The 12,628-nt window shown below is 47.9% G+C and overlaps 1 protein-coding gene across 9 annotated transcripts in view; it reads left to right on the forward strand.

The window, feature by feature from the left end:
* The window catches only part of RGS6 (regulator of G protein signaling 6), a 609,909-nt gene that overhangs the window by 394,056 nt on the left and 203,225 nt on the right, over positions 1-12,628 (forward strand). The window lies entirely within an intron of this gene.

Raw genomic sequence — 12,628 nt, forward strand, 5'->3', positions numbered from 1 at the left:
GTGGAAGAAAATGAAATGAGAGGGTAAGCACAGCTAATAGGGTCATCGCCAGTGAACCAGTGGTCACTCGGAATAGCAGGGAAGAGGAAAACCAGCTTCTGAGGCCAATATATCAAACTTGCAAGCAGAGGAGAGACTCCTTCCCACATGGTGACGTATAAACTCCTTGATGGTATCACATACACTTGTGTTCTCCACAACACCAAACACAGCAGCTGTGCAGTAAGCATTAGCATAGGGCTGACACTGTCCGTGCAAATGTTTCACCAGCATCAGGAGCCTTGCCAGCATCTGCCATCAGGCTCCAGATCCCAGATGATGGTTTTAAACATTCCAGTCCACTTCCCCCAGGTACCAGTCTTTGTTCAGGACTGGTATTAATGCACTGCCAGTCCTTGACAATGCTTTAAATGCCCACCATGTGCGTGTAACACACAGCCAGTGGGTGTTAGGGTGACCCCGCAGAAGGAGCCACACTCTGTCTTGGCGTGCGTGTAATTTCAGCATACTTTGCTGCGTTCTCCTCTGTAAGGGGTCGGCGTAGATAAGGAATGTTTGAGAGCCTGTGTGAGTTCCTCAGGCCACGCACTCTTAACATCATGAACCGGGGAAATGGGGCATCCAAGGAGGATGAATACCCTCTTAGCATATTTTCCCCAGCTCTTGCCAGGGAATTTGTTGACAGGTTGAAAAATCAAGGCTTCTGCCATATTTTTCTGAGTTTGATTCGTCTGCAAGGGCATCAATGTTTCATATGCCTCAGCTAAATGGGATTTTTAAAACCCATGTTTGTGACACGAAATTTAATTTCAGATTCACAGGACCCACATCTAAACTTAATGTTGCAAGCTTGTCAGAACAAATTCCAAACCTTCTCTTAGCAGCTGTCTATGGGACCTAGAGACCCCTGACCAGATGAGGGTGTCAGGGGTTCCATCTCAGCTTTCAGCTGAATACCTGCAAGGTGAGATGACCTGTCAAAGTTTTTGATGTGGCCTGTCTACCCAGATAGCATTCATGATTCCATCCATTTTCATGCTTTCCAGGGCCCCAGGTCTGTCATGGAGTGGGGCTTCCCCTGCCCTTGATTAATCAATTTCTCGTAGATGATGCAGACCAGATGCTGGCCCAGGCCACCAAGGGCTTTCAACTGAGACCATCTGGAGGGTGAATCTGGAGAAGGCAGCCAACAGGCCAAGGACTTTGCTGGACAGGGAGAGGAGACTGCTCAGCCAAAGGCAGAGATCAAGAAGACTCGAGGAGAGGTTAAGGGTCCACCCATTACATCCACCTGCGCTGGCTGACTGGGAAACCAGCTCAGGTTGTTCAAGATTAAGCTGTTTGCCCGTGGGCTTTGAAGACCTTCCTTGCTGAGGGTAGCAGTTTGTCAGAGAAGTGACCAGGCATTCATATTTCACTTACAGTCAAGGAGTATGCACAAGGCAAACAGACTATATTCTCGAGGGGTCTCTTCATGTCCTCTGCTTGGTGAGATGGGTCTGCCTAGCTAAATTGTGACTGGAGAGGGTTGAACAGGATGAAGTGATCCTTGGCAGACAGCCCACAGAGCTGTATTTTCACTTGGTGTCCACGGGGGCTGCCTGACCTGGGGCTCCAAGTCTCCTTTCAGACTAAGATTCCAAGGTCAAGGGTGTTCTGCCCTTTTGTTTTCATCCTTGCTGTCTCCTTTCTACTCACTGTTTCCCCATCCCTTTCTTTCATCGCCTCCAGCATTCCCTTTGAAGTAAATCACAACTGGTACCTCCCACCGGCCTTGAGGACCCCTCTGTAAGGCTACTCACCTCCCCTCCAGCCCTAGCAAAGGAGAGTAAAGGGAAATATGTCCAATTTATCATTGTAACAAATGCCCAATTTTGTTTTTTTCCATGGGTTGTCCAGCTGAATGCTTCCTTCAAGTTTGAGTTTGCCGTATTTTCTTCCTTAGAGACAAGAAAGCCATTTACGAATGTGAAATTATTCTGATTATCTAATCTCTGTTGCATTCCTTGGCAACGCAAAGAGTTAAATGATGCATGGAATCACATGTCAGCCCCCACTGGACGGGGCTGTGTTTACGTATCCAGAGGTGGCCTGTGAATTATTTAAGCGAAGGGGCTCTTAGCTCTGGGGCCAACTAGACATGGTTCAGCCTGAGTTACTTTGGAGGCGCTGTTTGGGGCCCCAGCTTCCACTTGGCTCAGGAAACTGTCTGACAGACACTGCAGGCTGCTGCCAGCACTGGGTCTCCTTGAGAACAACTTGAACTAAGCTCCTACAGGCTCCAGATGGCTCGCAAGCAATAGCGGAGTTTGCAGAGTCCCCCAAATCTTCACCAAAAAAGAAAGTTGGCGATATTTCAGTTCATGTGGTAGGTTCACCCTCATGTGGTGGACCCGAGGATTATTGCTGGTGCTTCAGAGACTCTATTTACTAACAGCCCTGACCCCCATCTGCATCTGGAAACAGTGAGAGAGGGAAAGAGAGGAGTGGAGGCAAGTAAAAGTCCAAGTGTCACCTGTAATTAATGTGTGGCTCTACCGATGTGAACTGTCCAGAATAGGGATATTTATATCTGTGTGCTGGGCTTCGTCGCTCAGTCATGTCCGACTCTTTGCAACCCCATGGACTGTAGCCCGCCAGGCCCCTCTGTCCAAGGAATTCTCCAGGCAAGAATACTGGAGTGGGTTGCCATGCCCTCCTCCAGGGGATCTTCCAAACCCAGGGATCAAACCCAGGTCTCCTACATTGCAGGCAGATTGTTTATCATCTGAGCCATCAGGGAAGCCCTTATATATCTATAGAGAAAGTTACTTAGTGGTTGCTTAGGGCTGGCAGACATGGCCGGGTGAGGGAATGATAGGCAAGAACTAGAGGCACTGCTAATGGGTATGGTATTTCTGATTGGGATGATAAAAATACCAAAATTGATTGTGGCAAGGGGGCTCAGACGGTGTGCTGGTCCTGGTTCCTTTTGCCCCAGAACAGGGAACAAAAATGAGCCATATTTTCTGTAAGCACCAGGCTCCTAAGAAGCAGCAGCCAGGGATCATTTCTGTGGCCCATAAGCTGACCCTCCATATCAGCAGATTTCTATCCTAGGTTAGTTGAACCCACGGATACAGAGAATTGACTGCACTACACCTTTTTAAGTCCAAGAAAGGGACTTGAGAATCCTCGGGTTTTGTTATCTGTGGGGGTCCCAGAGCCAATCCCTTTGGATACCGAGAAATTACTGTACTCATTTTTCAGGTAAGCTTTCTCCACTCTCCTGTTGGGAAAGGGGAAGGTAGAGGCTGTGGCAAGAGACACATCTGGAGGGGAGCCTTCCCCTGGGGATACAGCATTCCTTGTATGTCCTAAGGGGACGTGTCAAGCTGAAGATTTGGAGCAAGAAGATTATGAGATCTGGAGAGGATTTTGGAAGCCATGGAATGCTTTTATTTGCAGAAGGAAACTGAGAAATAGACTCACCCATGATTATTAGCGAAGAGCAAGGCTGAGCTCTGTGTGGCCCCCTCCCTGGGGTGTGCAAACACCTGCTGGATGGCACAGCAGAGGGCTCTTCACCCCAGAATGAGGAAGATGGGGAGAAGAGGGCACCGCGGAGGCCCCCTACTGCCTCTTGGTCCATGGGGGCTCCACACATGGTGGGTCTCAGGCCACAGACCTATCCCTACACATCTACCCCGCCTCCCCAGAATGGGATATGCATAGAGGATGCACAGTGTAATCTCCCTGCTATTTGAGGCAAATTAAAATGTAGGAAAAAATGTTTAATATCATGAACTTGAGTCAAATAAAGGTCTTTGCCGATGCTTTGTCCTTGAGCTTTTTCAACTCTGAACAGACAGTTGGGAATGTAATCAGCTCCTGCCTGAGCCATAGGGCAGCTTCGAGGGAGGTAGAAGAAGGGAGGGGACCTAATTGGTATGTCAGTGGGAAGATGCTGTTGCCTCCCAGTCAGACAGGGATGGTCGTCACGCCTGCTTCTGCAAATGCTCAAACCTCCAGGCAGCTCTGCAGCTCCTTTCTGTCTTCTGGACACAGTCCCCGCTGCTCTGTTTACCTCATCGATAGTTCCCACTGTCAAAAATCACATTTCTCCCGGCTGCTCACTGCGTTGCTTGATTTGCGCCTTGTGGTTTGCTGGTGTCCGGGGCTCAAACCCTGAGCTGCTCTGGCTTGGCCTCTGTGGAGCAGCCACGCCGTGTGCTGGAGACACAGGAGGGGGCTTTGTGACCGTGGGGAGGTGACGCCTTTGCCATCACACTCCCCAAGAGCTCTCGTGCTCTCCCTGCCAGAGGAGCCACTGGAATCCAAACACCTACTGGCTGAGTTTTATTTCTAGCTCTGCGAGGTCACAGGATTTTACACACACACACACACACACACACACACACACACACACACACCAGATTTCTGACCTACGTGTGGACAAAGGCTTTTTATCTGTCCGAATTCATATCAGATGGAAGTTTTCTGTCTTTGCTGCACACACATTATCACAAGTGCAGGTGGTATTATTTTCTCTCCATCTCAGCCATTCCCCTCCCCTGAACCTTCTGCACCCTCCACCCCACCCCCAGGCTCTTAAATGTCAGAGGAGAATGTCTGAGGACAGCACGTAACTGGTGTCCAAAAAGAGGTCTCTGGGGAACAAAAAGGACCTGTTTGAGGGCACTCATCCATATTTTTAAAATATCTTTTTTAAATTGACATACGGTTGACCTACAGTGTTGTGTTAGTATCAGGTATAGAGCAAACTGATTCACATTCTTTTTTCAGATTCTTTTTCATTACAGGTTATTGTAAGATACTGAATACAGTTCCCTGTGCTATAGAGTAGGTCCTTGTAGTTTCTCTCTTTTATATGTAGTAGTGTGTACATGTTAATGCAAAACTCCTAATTTATCCCCGCCACCTTTCCCCTTTGTATCTGTAAGTCTGTGTTCTATGTCTGTGAGTCAGTGTCTGTTTTGTAAATGCAAGTTCATTTGTATCCTTTTTTTTAGATTCCACATATAAGTGATATCATGATATTTGTCTTTCTGTGTCTGACTTACTCAAGTATGACACTCTCTAGGTCCCTCCATATTGCTGCAAATGGCATTATTTCATTCTTTTTTATGGCTGCTCACCCATACTTTCAATGGTGCTGTCCTTCCCCGTGAGGCCCAGTGCAGGGTAGCCCTCCAACCGTGCCATAGCTCACCCACCCTGAGGCTCAGGCTGGACCTCTCTGCTCTCCAGGGCAGTGGGCATAGAAGCTGGGCCAACAACACCCTCTCCCAGCTTTTGAAAGAGCATCCGTGTACATCTCATCTGAACCCTGCACCAACCCAGGGAAGCAGGCGGGCACAGAGGCAGGCACATGGTGGGCAAGCCAGGGAGTGCTTCTCCTTCCCCCTCCCCTCTCCTGGGAACCATCATTCATCTTGAAGACAGGAGGAAGGACTCCTGGTCTGGAAAGATCCAGAAATCCAAACAGACCCATGGAGACATTTGGATATCAGGGAAATGAGGGATGTCTGTCTTAAACATTGTCTGCAAAAATGAGTCCCATGATGGAGCTTGTCCAATCATTTATGAAAGTGAAAGTCGCTCAGTCATGTCCGACCCTTTGTGACCCCACAGACTATAGCCCGATAGGCTCCTCTGTCCATGGGGATTCTCCAGGCAAGAATGCTGGAACGAGTTGCCATGCCCTCCTCCAGGGGATCTTCCCAACCCAGGGATCGGACCCAGGTCTCCTGCATTGCAGGCAGATTCTTTACTAACTGAGCCACCAGGGAAGCCCAAGAATACTGGAGTGGGTAGCCTATCCCTTCTCCAGGGGATCTCCCCAACCCAGGAATTGAACCGGGGTCTCCTGCATTGCAGGTGGATTCTTTACCAGCTGAGCTAGCAGGGAAGCTGAGTCATTTATAAGGAGATTTATACCCTCAGAAGGGGCGTGATTTCCTTGTGACAAAGCAAAGGTAAGAACCACATGCAGCTACTCTGAAAGGCTTTTTGAGATGAGAACATCACCCTCCCCCTACTCAAGTCAGCATCTTGCCTCCGTCCTGGACACTCTTCCCCTCCGGGGGCCTGGCAATCTCAGGCTTTCCCTGGCTCTGGAGGGGCCCTTCCATGCCACCCTCACCCATCCCCTCTCACACAGCCCACTTTAGAATTCAAGCCTCAGACTCCACCCCTCCTCCTACCCCTCATCTCCCACTGTCCCTAGCCCTTTAGGGGGGCCCGGCTCTCTGGCTGTTTCTGGTGATAACTCACTCATCTGATGAACTCACTCATCCCAGGGAGGATGTGAGTAATAGGTTAACAGGTTTCCCTTCCAGGCTGACTTAGTTGCATTTTAAGGAATGGAAGTGACTCCTAAGGGACCAGGGCCTTGGCTCAAGAAGTGATTCTAGAGCTTGGCAGTGATAGATCAAATTCTCTATATAGGAAGGGCCAGGGGCTGCAGGCCTTGTTTGGAAGCTGTGTTTACAGAGCAAACACACTGGTTTTTGAAAATATAGTTGATGTACAATATTATATGTTACAGGTTACAATATAATGATTCATAATTTTTAAAGTTTATACTTCATTTACAGTTACTATAAAATATTGGCTTTATTCCCTATGTTGCATATCCTTATAGCTTATTTTATACCTAATGGTTTGTACCTCTTATGCCCTTACCCTATCTTGCCCCTCCTTCCTCCCCTCTCCCAATTAGTGACCATTAGTTTGTTCTCTAGATCTGTGAATCTGTTTCTTTTTTGTTATATTCACTAGTTTGTTGTATTGTTTAGATTCCACATATCAAATAGTATTTGTCTTTCTCTAACTTATTTCACTTAGCATAATGCCCTCCCAGTCCATCTGTATGCAAATGGAAAAATTTCTTTTTATGGATGAATAGGGCAATGGCACCCCACTCCAGTACTTTTGCCTGGAAAATCCCATGGATGGAGGAGCCTGGTGGGCTGCAGTCCACGGGGTCGCTGAGGGCCAGACACGACTGAGCGACTTCACTTTGACTTTTCACTTTCATGCATTGGAGAAGGAAATGGCAACCCACTCCAGTGTTCTTGCCTGGAGAATCCCAGGGATGGGGGAGCCTGGTGGGCTGCCATCTATGGGGTCGCACAGAGTCGGACACAACTGAAGTGACTTAGCAGCAGCAGCAGTATTCAATTATGTATATAGACCTCATTTTCTTCATTAATTTATCTGTTGATCGATACTTGGTTGCTTCCATACCTTGGCAATTGGAAATAATGTTACTGCAAACATTGGAGTGCATGTGTCTCTTTGAATTAGTACTTTTGTATTTACCAGGAGTGGAATTGCTGGGTCATGTGGTATTTCTATTTTTATTTTTTTGAGAAACCTCCATATTACTTTCTACAGTGGCTGCACCAATTTATATTCAGTGTAGGGGGCTTCCCTGGTGGCTCAGACAGTAATGAATCTGCCAGCAATGCAGAAGACCCAGGTTCGATTCCTGAGTTGGAAAGATCCCCTGGAGAAGGGAATGGCTACCCACTCCAGTATTCTTGCCTGGAGAATTCCATGGACAGAGGAGCCTTGGCAGGCTACGGTCCATAGGATTACAAAGAGCCAGCCACGTCTGAAGTGACTTAGCATGCACACACTCACAGATAGTTTTAGAACAAATAAAAACCAGCTCTGGTAATGCTCCTCACTCCTCATTCTAGGAAGTAACGTTTTGCTGCACCTCTGGTTCTGAATCTAGTCTCAGAACCTGTATTTACTCTCAGCTGTAACATTAGACAAGGTCTTGGCTTTTTAAAAAGGCAGAGTTTTGAAGTAGTATGCTGTGTGGCTTCCTGGGAATTAGACAATATGCAAGATGTCAAATAAGTCAGTCTGGCACATGGCACTTTGTCTGATCTGGAAATAATTAGTCATCGTCTCTTGAAGAGAGAGAGAGAGAGAGTGTGTGTGCGTGTGTGTGTGTGTGTGTAGGGAGAGAGCAGTGGAGAGAAGGGACCATGAGAGGAAATTATTTTCATTGCATGCTGAATGGAAGGAGTTGGAAAAATTCATTCCTCTTACCTATAAAGTCACTGAGGAGTGTTAAGTTTGCTAGGGCTGCCATAAGAAGGTATTAGAGATGGAGTGGCCTCAACAGCATAAACTTATTGTCTCAAAGCTCCGTGTCTAGAAGTTTGGGATCCAAAAGTCCACAGGGCTGGTTCCTTCCGAGGGCCGTGAGGGAAGGATGTGTTCCAGGCACTCTCCTGAGCTTGCAGATGACTGTCATCTCTCTGAATCTCCACATGGACTTCCTGTTCCCTGTCTCTGTGTCCGGTATCCCTTTTTTGTACCGACAGGGTTGTCAGATTAGGACCCACCCTAATGACCTCATTCTAACATGATGGCCTCTGTAAAGATCCTGTCTCCACATCAGCCCACACTCTGAGTTACTGGCGGGTAAGGATGTGAAGGTAGGACTTTGGGGAGAACAGAATTCAGCCCGCAACAAGCAGGTTCACGACAGGCTGTAATAAGAATGTCACAGCGGGAAGCTCCTGTGAAGCCGTAGAGCTGCTTGTACAAGTCCCACTGGAGATGTGGCCTTTCTGATGTGATCCTGCTCTGGAACTGATCCAGTTCCCACCAACCATATACCTATTCCACACTCCTGCCAATCATTTGAGGCCCTGTAACAGCCTTTCTTCCTAGATGGCAGTGGGGGCTGTGGGGAGAAAACCTCTCCTTTCCAAACTGCTGTGATCATGGATTCAAATCCAGCAGTTTCTCCCATTTGTGTCCCTCCTCTTCACCTCCAGTTCCCTGCAAATCCTCCCACCACAAGCAGAGGAGGGAAAGGGTCATCTTCATTTAGATGGGAGGGGCCAGGTACCCTACTTAAAACTTCTCCTCTCAAGTTCCTCCTAAAGGCTGAGTGGGATAGACTGTAGCATCTCTGTTTAAACTTGAAAAGCTAGGGCATGTGGGCAGCTGAATGACTGTCAAGTTGCAGGACAACTCTCCAACCACCCTGTCTCCCCTGGAGGTGGGGGCTGGGCACCCAGTGGGTGCTCCTAGGTCCTGCCTGATAGGCCTGCAGGCTCCGTCTGACCCTCACTTGCCCTCCTGTTGTAGAAGAGCTGCACGGAGATTGCAAAAATAGTGACTACAAAAGTCGCTTAAACCCATGTGGTTAGCAGAAGTCATTGGCAAACGATCCCACTGCCCTCCCAAGGGACGTGCAGGGTTTATTTTCAAGTGTGGATGGTGGCTCAGATGGTAAAGAATCTGCCTGCAATGGGAGAGACCTGGGGTCAATCCCTGGGTTAGGAAGATCCCCTGCAGAAGGGAATGGCTATCCACTCCAGCACTTTTGCCTGGAGAATTCCATGGACAGAAGAGCTTGGTAGGCCACAGATCATGGGCTCGCAAAGTCAGACACAACTGAGCAACTAACGCTTTCACTTCCCTTCACGGGTGTTTATCCCACAGATTTTCAGTGTGTGGTCAGCAGAGCATCACAAGCTTCCCAGAGTTTCTCCACTCCTTCTTAGATTAAAATTGGAATTACGCCAGGTGGATATATACTGTATTTATCTCATTTTCTTGGGAATGAAAAACAAATTTATCTTTCAGGTCATGATTTCAGAAGTAGGAGGCAAAGGACATAGAAATAAAAAACACCTATTCCTGGGCCTGCAAAGCTTGTCCTTTCTCCAGACCTCCCTTGGCAAGGTGCTACCAGTGGCCAGGAAAGTTCTGCTGCTTATCCAGCCACATGGTGGGACTTGGGTTGGAAGGTGGTAAAAGAAAGGCTGCTCACGGAGCCCAGGGGTGATTCAGAGTTGGTTCATGGGCAGACCTCTTCCATGGAGTTGGAAACCTACAGTAAGTGGGCTCATTAGGTAGGAAATGACTTCAGTGACAGCTCTTTGGAAAGCATGGCTCTTCATCCCCAGCTGCCATCTGCTGAGGTTTCTGTAGGGGACTGAAAACAAAGGGTCAATCACATGCATCTGAAGGGAGTGGTAGAATCGTCGGTCGTTACTCATTTCCTTCAGATAGAAGAAGAATTAAATCTGTTTTGGAGGAGGGGAAATTAACATTTATTGGAAGCAACTATCTATGTGCCAGGGACTGTGCTAAGAGCTTTTGCCTACACCGTCACTTAAATTTTAGAAACAAACTGTAATCCCTTAAAATTAATAAAAAGTAGTTCATGAATATTTTTAAAAGTTGGGGAAATACTATAAAAAGGTGAGTAAAAGTACCCATCATGGCTTAGTCCCTTCTGTTTAATCCTTTGGTGGCTGGATTGAATGAAAGGAGAGACCATTCATTGCAGAAAGAACAGGGGGACCTCGTGCTTCTTTCTTATGTAAGGAAAGAAGGGACGGGTCACTTACAGTGCAGGAACGCAGTGAGGAGAAGGATGTAGACTCTACAGGAGAGACAGCAGCCTCAGAGCATCAGTTACACAGCAGAGAGGGGCACTCTGGCATGACTCAAATGAGTGTTCCAGAAAGCAGTATACTGGGGTGTTCCAAGCAGCATTAATTATCAGCAAGGAGACGCATCAGAGGCTTTCCCAGGTGGCTCAGATGGTAAAGAATCTGCCTGCAATGCAGAGACCTGGGTTCCATCCCTGAGTCAGGAAGATCCCCCTGGAGAAGGAAATGGCAACCCACTCCAGTATTCTTGCTTGGAAAATCCCACAGACAGAGGAGCCTGACGGGCTAAAGTCAATGGGGTCGCAAAGACACGACTGAGCAGCTAACAGTCTCACTCTTCAGATGCATGAGACTCAAAACCCAAAACAAAATCGTTGCTGCTGTCCCTCTGGCAGCACAAGCCAGAGTTGCCCTGGGTCCCACCCAATAGTGTGGGGACCCCAGGTTGCTGAGGGCAGTGCTCAGGGGCGCCCTCAGGAGTGGAGGCGGGAATTACCTGAAGTCAGCAGTGTAACTGCCCCTCCTGCATGGCTCCTTTGGGGGCTGTTCCTCTGCTTCCTTAGGCTCATGTAAAATCCTTGAGGACCTCTGCACCGAAAGGTAAGTATGGAAGGAAAACCCTTCTGTCTGGTTTTCTAGTGAGCGTACAAATATATTTGGGATCAGTGATGATTCGCCTCCTATTTCTCCTTTAGGACTGGGCCACCTGGCTTTGCCTACTGGTTTTTCCCAGTCTCCCTTTCCTGGGGGTAACTCTCCTGTGCTCACTGGAGCATCTGGGGACATCAAACCTGAAGAATGATGTCACCAAAGAAGAAAATGCCCCGGAAAGAAAAGCAACAGGATCAGCAGCAGTGGGGCCAGCACCCAAGGAAACAGTGAAAAGACAGGGTCCCCTCGGGACAGGTGGGGCCAGGCCAGGTGAACCACAAGCCCAGAATCAGAGTCAGAAGGGCTGAGGGGAGTCCTGCAGCATCTCCCTCCCCGCTGGAGGGAAGGGTGCTGTCGTCATCACCAGCAGTGAGCTGTTTAGCACCACGTGGGGGAACCACCCTGGCTTCTTCTGAGTATGGACGGCAGTTGTTCTGAGCAAATCAGACAGGAGCTTCGGGGGACAGGCAGCTGAGCAGTCTTCAGGCAGCCCTGTTGGAAGAGGTGTGCACAGAAGTGAGAGGGGAGATTGGGGATGCTGGGCCTCAGGTGCAGCCCTGCTTTTTCTTTTTTAATTCTCTAAAACGTCTCTAGGTGTCCTGGGGTTTGCAGTTGCTGAGGAAATTTCATTCTAGCCCTTCTTGATCCATCTGGAAATTCTCTTCTCTCTCAAGCTCTGGGAGACTGAAGGGCTGGCTCTCTCATTATCCTGAGATTAAGGGATGAGTCCTTCCTGTTTGAAGGGCTGACTGTTATCCTCTGTTTTCTTTTTCCGTTTGACGGGGCCCAGGTACAGAAGACCAGGTCCTGTCTTCAAAGATGAGAACTGTCTCTCCCCTTCAGAAAGTTACGGTCCAGAGGGAAAGAAGCAAAACTTGAGTAACAGAAAACAAGTCCCAAGTGGAGGCATATGGCACTTACCATTGGAGCAAGGGAGAAACATTATGTTTTGGATCTTACCTCACATCCTTTGAATGGAAAAAGGGAATAAAAAATATAAGCATTCATTTTGTTTATCCATTCTGTATATAATAGCTTACATTTGTTAATCCCAACCTCCTGTTCCATCCCTCCCCAGTCCTCTTCCCCTTGGCAACCAAAAGTCTGTTCTGTATGTCCGGGAGTCTGTTTCTGTTTCATAGACAGGTTCTACATGAGCTATTATATAGAGAATGGATTAAACAACAAAGTCCCACTGCATAGCACAGAGAGCTCTATTCAATATCCTATGATAAACCATAATGGGAAAGAATATTTTAAAAAAAAAATAATATATATGTATATGTATAACTGGATCACTTTTCTGTACAGAAGAAATCAACACATTATAAGTAAAATGTGTGTGTGTGTGTGGAAGTCGCTCAGTCATGTCCAACTCTTTGCAACCCCAGGGACTGTATATAGCCTGCCAGGCTCCTCGGTCCATGGAATTCTCCAGGCCAGAATACTGGAGTGGGTAGCTGTTCCCTTCTCCAGGGGATCTTCTCAACCCAGGGATTGAACCTAAGTCTCCTGCATTGCAAGCAGATTCTTTACTA

This window comes from Bos indicus x Bos taurus, chromosome 10 (assembly GCF_003369695.1).
Source record: "Bos indicus x Bos taurus breed Angus x Brahman F1 hybrid chromosome 10, Bos_hybrid_MaternalHap_v2.0, whole genome shotgun sequence".
Classification (NCBI taxonomy): Eukaryota; Metazoa; Chordata; class Mammalia; order Artiodactyla; family Bovidae; genus Bos; species Bos indicus x Bos taurus.